The following is a 6,000-nucleotide window of genomic DNA, read 5'->3' on the forward strand; positions in this document are numbered from 1 at the left end:
ATGTGTTTATATAGATGCTGTAAAGCAGAGGCATAAAATTGATAATGTCTGTAATATACCTCTGGTCATTACAACGTCTTGTTTAATACTGGTTTGTAATTTGTATTCATAACAAGAATATCAGCATACGTCATCCATAGCAGGAGGAAATATCCAGATGCAGTGAAGAGCAAGATGATACATGTCCTTCATTTCTCCATCTATGGATCATTTTGATCCATATACATCTTCCATCCTGTCAGCCTCCTGTGCAATATGTTCGAATGTTTCCCAACAGTTAGTGCACGGAGATGCAAAATGATGAATATTGGGAGGAGTAGGTTTAAACAACGATCAGTCCAACTAAATGCTATCCATGCAGCTACAGTGAAATACTACACTTTGAAATTGCAGAACAAAGCTACTGGTTGTCAAAGATGAAGACGTTGTGGTCGAGGATGCAGCGAATGAGTTGTAGGATGGTGTCTGGAGATTGGCAGTTGTTAGTATTGAGTACTGAGGCTGTTACCATGATTCCGTCATCGTGGGGGATATTGGTGAAGAACGTTGAAACGTCCATTGTGATAAGGAATGTTCCTAGTTTGATTAGTCCATGGGTGTTGAGTTTTTGTAAGAAATCGGTAGTCTGGACAAAAGCTGGGGGTCCTCTTTACAATGGGTTGCAAGATGCCCTTGACATAGCCAGAGAGGTTCTCTCCCAGGGTCCAATTGCCTGATAGGATGGGACATCCAGGTGTATTGGCTTTGTGTATCTTCGGAAGGCAGTAAAAGGCTTTCAGCAGATTTGCTTTTGCAGATCCATTCAATTTCGTTCAAAAAGCACACAATCTGTAGCCGTCAGTCCGTGTGACATTTTATCAATTCTTCCTGTGGAAATAGTACCAGTCTGACTCGAGTGTGTGATACAGACAGACTCTAACTATACACCTTTAATGCATTATCTGTGCTGAGATGTCACATTTTTCTTTACAAAACCTTAAGTTATCTAGGAAATGTGACTTGAAAAAAAGTTCTTGAATTTATATATTAATGAATCGAAACCTGCAGTCTAAGTGATTAACGACTTAACAGCAATTCAGGTTTATTCAATATATCGCATGAACTGTTTGACACTTTGATTTTACTGTAAGTTCTGTATTTCCATGATCCTGCCCTACTCGCTACCTGACAAAGAAGCAGCACTCCAAACGCTTGTGCTTCCAAATAAACCTGCTGGCCTGTAACCTGGTGTTGTATGATCTTTAACTTTGTCCACCCAGTCCAACAATGGCACTGACACATCATGACCAAATTGGTGGCATTGTAGACATGAAGGAAGTTCCCGAAGATTACAAAGGGGACAATGAGAAGAAAAATGGTAGAACATAGAACATAGAACAATACAGTGCAGAATAGGCCCTTTGGCCCTTGATGTTGCGCTGACCTGTGAACTAATCTAATCCCATCCCCCTATACTATCCCATCATCATCCATATGCTTATTCAAGAACTGCTTAAATGCCCCTAATGTGGCTGAGTTAACTATATTGACAGGCAGGGCATTCCAAGTCCTTACCACTCTCTGAGTAAAGAACCTGCCTCTGACATCTGTCTTAAATCTATCACCCCTCAATTTGAAGGTATGCTCCCTCATACAAGCCGACATCATCGTCATCCTAGGAAAAAGGCTCTCACTGTTCACCTTATCTAATCCTCTGAAAATCTTGTATGTCTCGATTAAATCCCTTCTCAGCCTTCTTCTCTCCGATTAAAACAGTCCCTCAGCCTTTCCTCATAAGACCTTCCCTCCAGACCAAGCAAAATCCTGGTAAATTTCCTCAGCACCTTTTCCAATGCTTCCTCTTCCTCTCCATAATGGGGAGAGGGATCTATGTACATGGACACTAAAATCCCTCTGCACATTCACACTACCAAGAATCTTTCCATTGACCCAGTATTCTGCCTTCCTGTTATTCTTCCCAAAGTGAATCACCTCACATTTACCTGCATTGAACTCCATTTGCCACCTCTCAGCCAAGTTCTGCAGTTTATCCAAGTCCACCTGCAACCTGCAACATTCTTCCATACTGTCCACCAATGCACCAACTTGAGTGTCATCTGCAAATTTATTAACCCATCCACATATGCCTGCATCTAAGTCGTTTATTAAAAATGACAAACAGCAGTGGTCCGAAAACTGATCCTTGTGGCATACGACCAGTAACTGGACTCCAGGCTGAATATTTTCCATCAACCACCACCATCTTACAGAAAACCAGTTTCTAATCCAAATTGCTAAATCACCCTCAATCCCATGCTTCCTCATTTTCTCTAAAAGCCTACCATGTGGAAACTTATCAAAGGCTTTACTGAATAAAATGTCAACTGCCCTACCCTGATCCACATACTTGGTCACCTTTTCAAAAAAGTCAGTGAGATTTGTAAGACATGACCTTGATGAAACCATGTTGACTCTCTCCAATCACATTGTTGCTTGCTAGATGATTATAAGTCCTAGATCTTATAATCCTTTCCAAAACTTTTCCTACAACAGTTTTAAGGCTCACTGGTCTATGTTTACATGGGTCATCTCTGTTGCCCTTCTTGAACAAGAGCACAACATTTGCAACCCTCCAGTCCTCTGTAACAAAACCTGTAGAGAATGATGACCGAAAGAACAAGGCCAAAGGCTCTGCCAATTCCTCCATAGCTTCCCAGACAATCCTCGAAAAAATCCCATCCAGTTTAGGGGACTTATCTACTTTCACACCTTCTAGAATTGATAACACCTTCTCATTACTAACCTCGATCCTTCCTAGTCTAATAGCCCTTATCGCAGTCTTCTCCTTTGCAGTATTCTCCTTTTCCTTTGTGAAAACAGATGGTAAATATTCATTTAACACCTCTCCAATCTTCACAGGGTTGACACAGAATTTCCCACTTCTGTCTTTGACCCATTGTGTTCCAGTATAATCTTGCAACCTGAATGATACTCCCTCTTTTCCCATGGTCACCGATGACAAAACAGGACAATGAACTTGTTTTTGCCATCACCCAGAGTCATCAATTAGGCTTGTCTGAGAAGTTCTGTTTGTTCGCAGTTTCCGACCAGTTGCTGTATAGTTGCTGCTGTTTATGTTGTTCTTTCAGATAAACCCACATCCAAAGTTTCTTACTTTAGAATTTCGGTTCAAAGGACAGGAAATCAGAATGGTATTCATTTCTCATAATACAGTGGAATCTAACGCTGGTAAGGTGCGCTATAATAAGTTCCTGAAGATAGATATATCATGAAAATGATTTTAGAAAGGTACGTAGTGAAAGTGACTAAGTTCCAGCTAGGACCAACATGGCTGAATTCAGAATGCAAACTGATCCTTAGTAGATGAGGAAAAGCCTGGGGCTCAGGAAGGATTTCAAGCATGCATCTGCACACTGCAGGAATCGATTCGACAGCTGATGGTGAGACAGATCACAGGCATAGATTATAGAAAGAGAACAACTGAAAAGTAATCTAGGAAGACTGAAGTATTTGCTGCAGTTACCCCTTGGTCCCAGAGTCAGTTGGTGAGTCAAGGGATTTGAAAATTTGGAATCTCGTGGAATTCTCGAATGGAGCTATTGGAGACACTTGTTCTATGACCCCTGAAGGAATGCCAGTGAGATAAAGGAGATTTTCTGACATATTAACATCCAATATTTTCCAGGTTGTGAGCTGTCTTCTTGAACCTTTGCAGTCAGAGCGGACCAGGAACATCCAGGACTATCAGGAAGGAATTCTGTGATTTTGATTCATTTTTAGCGAAGGAGTGACGATAGAACTCCTGTACTATTTGCTTGCTACACACTTCTTCCCATTTAAGCAATTAATTTAATCTAACCACTGCCAACATTAGGAATCATGGAATCATACAATTTGGAATTTTATAGAAGAATGGCTATGGGCGCATGCAATCTCTACTGGCTCCTCGAAGGAGCTATTCAGCTCATCCTTCTCCAGCCCTATCTCCTTCACCCTCTAACTTCATCATTTTCAAATATGTATGTATATATATATCCCACTCTCTTTTGAAACCTCCTATGGAATCCGCCTCCAAAAATCTGCCAAGCAATGCATTCCAAATGCTAACTTATCTCTGAGTAAAGATAATTCTCCTCATCTCAATCCTAGTTCTCTTGCTGACAATCTTGATTTTGTGACACCCTAGCTACTGACATCACAACTAATGCAAATAGAATATCTTTCTTTCCCTTTGGTAAGGTCAACTCTTCATCTTGTCCGCTCCAAGAAGAATACACTCAATCTTTTGAACTTTTCAGTGCGTGTAAAATCCTTCATTCTTCGCATCATCCTAGTAGATCTCCATTGCACTCTCTCAAGAACTGAAAACAATGCTCCACTTGTGATCTGACCTAAAACTTGTAGAGGTCTGGCATCACTTCCTCGCGTTGTACGGTATGGTTGCAGTTATAAACACGGGGATCCTGTAAACTTTTTAAACAACTATTCCAATTGCCTGACCACGTTCAGAGAATCAAGCCGGAACTCCGATGTCCCTCTGCTCCTGTTCACCCTTCAACATTGTATCATTGAGTCTGTATTGTCTCCCTATCTTTCTTTGGCGAAACTGCATTACCAAATACTTCTCTATGTTGACATTCATCTTCCAGTTGCCCTTCACCCCACCCACAATTTGGCCAAATTGTCAATGTCCATCTAAAGTCTCTCAGCATCTTTCTCATAATTCACAAATCTCCCTAACTTAATATGATCAAAGCATTTAGAGATGTTGTCATGAAAACCTATGTAGGAATTGTTTCCATTAATCAGAAAAAGCAAATGTCGCAACACAGGACCAGGGGAACACCATTTTTATTTCATCTCCAGTTTGAGAAATGCCAATTTATTTCCCTGCTTCCTTTCTTTAAACCAATTTCTAATTCATGTTTGGAAGTACACATCAGTGACAAGCATTTATAATTTGGTAACCAACCTGCCATATGGTGCTGTATCAAATCCTTTCTGAAAGTCCAAATAGACACATCCACAGCACCTTTCCGATCCACTGCCAGTGTCCGCTCGTCAAACTATTTAATTAAAATAGTTAAACATAATTTGCCCTTCACAAAGACATGATAAATGTTTAGGATTGACTTAATTTACTCCATTTATATATTAACCTTAGCTTGTTTTATGGCCTCCGTTTTTTTCGCCTTCAATGGAAACAAGACAGATGTATCATTTTCTGGATTATCGTTTGACACATTCTCCATCACTGTGTTGCATATGCAATCCTCCGACTGCAGGAGTAATCTGACATTTCTTTCATAGAACATTTCTTTCAAGGTACTGTGATTTTCTCCCTTACCTCACTCAGCAATCTTGAATGTATCCCACCTGAGCCTGGCAATTTCTCTGCCTGGAGTGCTGACAGTCTTCAATCATCTCGACCACTGATCTGTTCAGTTGCTCAACACTCACGTTTTCAACTTGGCCATTGTCACCATCTTCAATCTTGGTAAAGACAGAGGCAAAATATTGATTTTATAAATGTGCCTTATCATTCAGAGAGGAGCTTAACCTGCTTGTTCCGTTTGGACCCTATTGTATTCTTCACTAAGCTGCTACTTTTAATCTCTTTTAAGAGCATTTCATATTTTGTTTCAGCTCAACTTGCCATTCTACTCTGATGCTTTCTCGTAGCCTTCATGAATCCAGTATTAAACTCTCTCTGGCATTTGGAGATTTATACCCGATTTTTATGGCTATTAATATTTAGGCATGCAAAAAGTGCCTCTTTTCTCGTTCCTATTTCTCATGGGTGTGTCACTATCTTGTACACTATTCATCACTCTTTTGAATATTTTCATGCACTGTTCCATCTATCACAATGCACTTTTAGTCAACTTCTCCAATTCAACTTTCTAGACATAGTCTGGGATAGTCTGGGACCTGGATCATTGACTGACTTTCATCCTTTTACAACTTAATAGAGTCAAAGATTGCTACAGCAGGGAGACA

Source organism: Chiloscyllium punctatum, chromosome 30 (assembly GCF_047496795.1).
Source record: "Chiloscyllium punctatum isolate Juve2018m chromosome 30, sChiPun1.3, whole genome shotgun sequence".
Classification (NCBI taxonomy): Eukaryota; Metazoa; Chordata; class Chondrichthyes; order Orectolobiformes; family Hemiscylliidae; genus Chiloscyllium; species Chiloscyllium punctatum.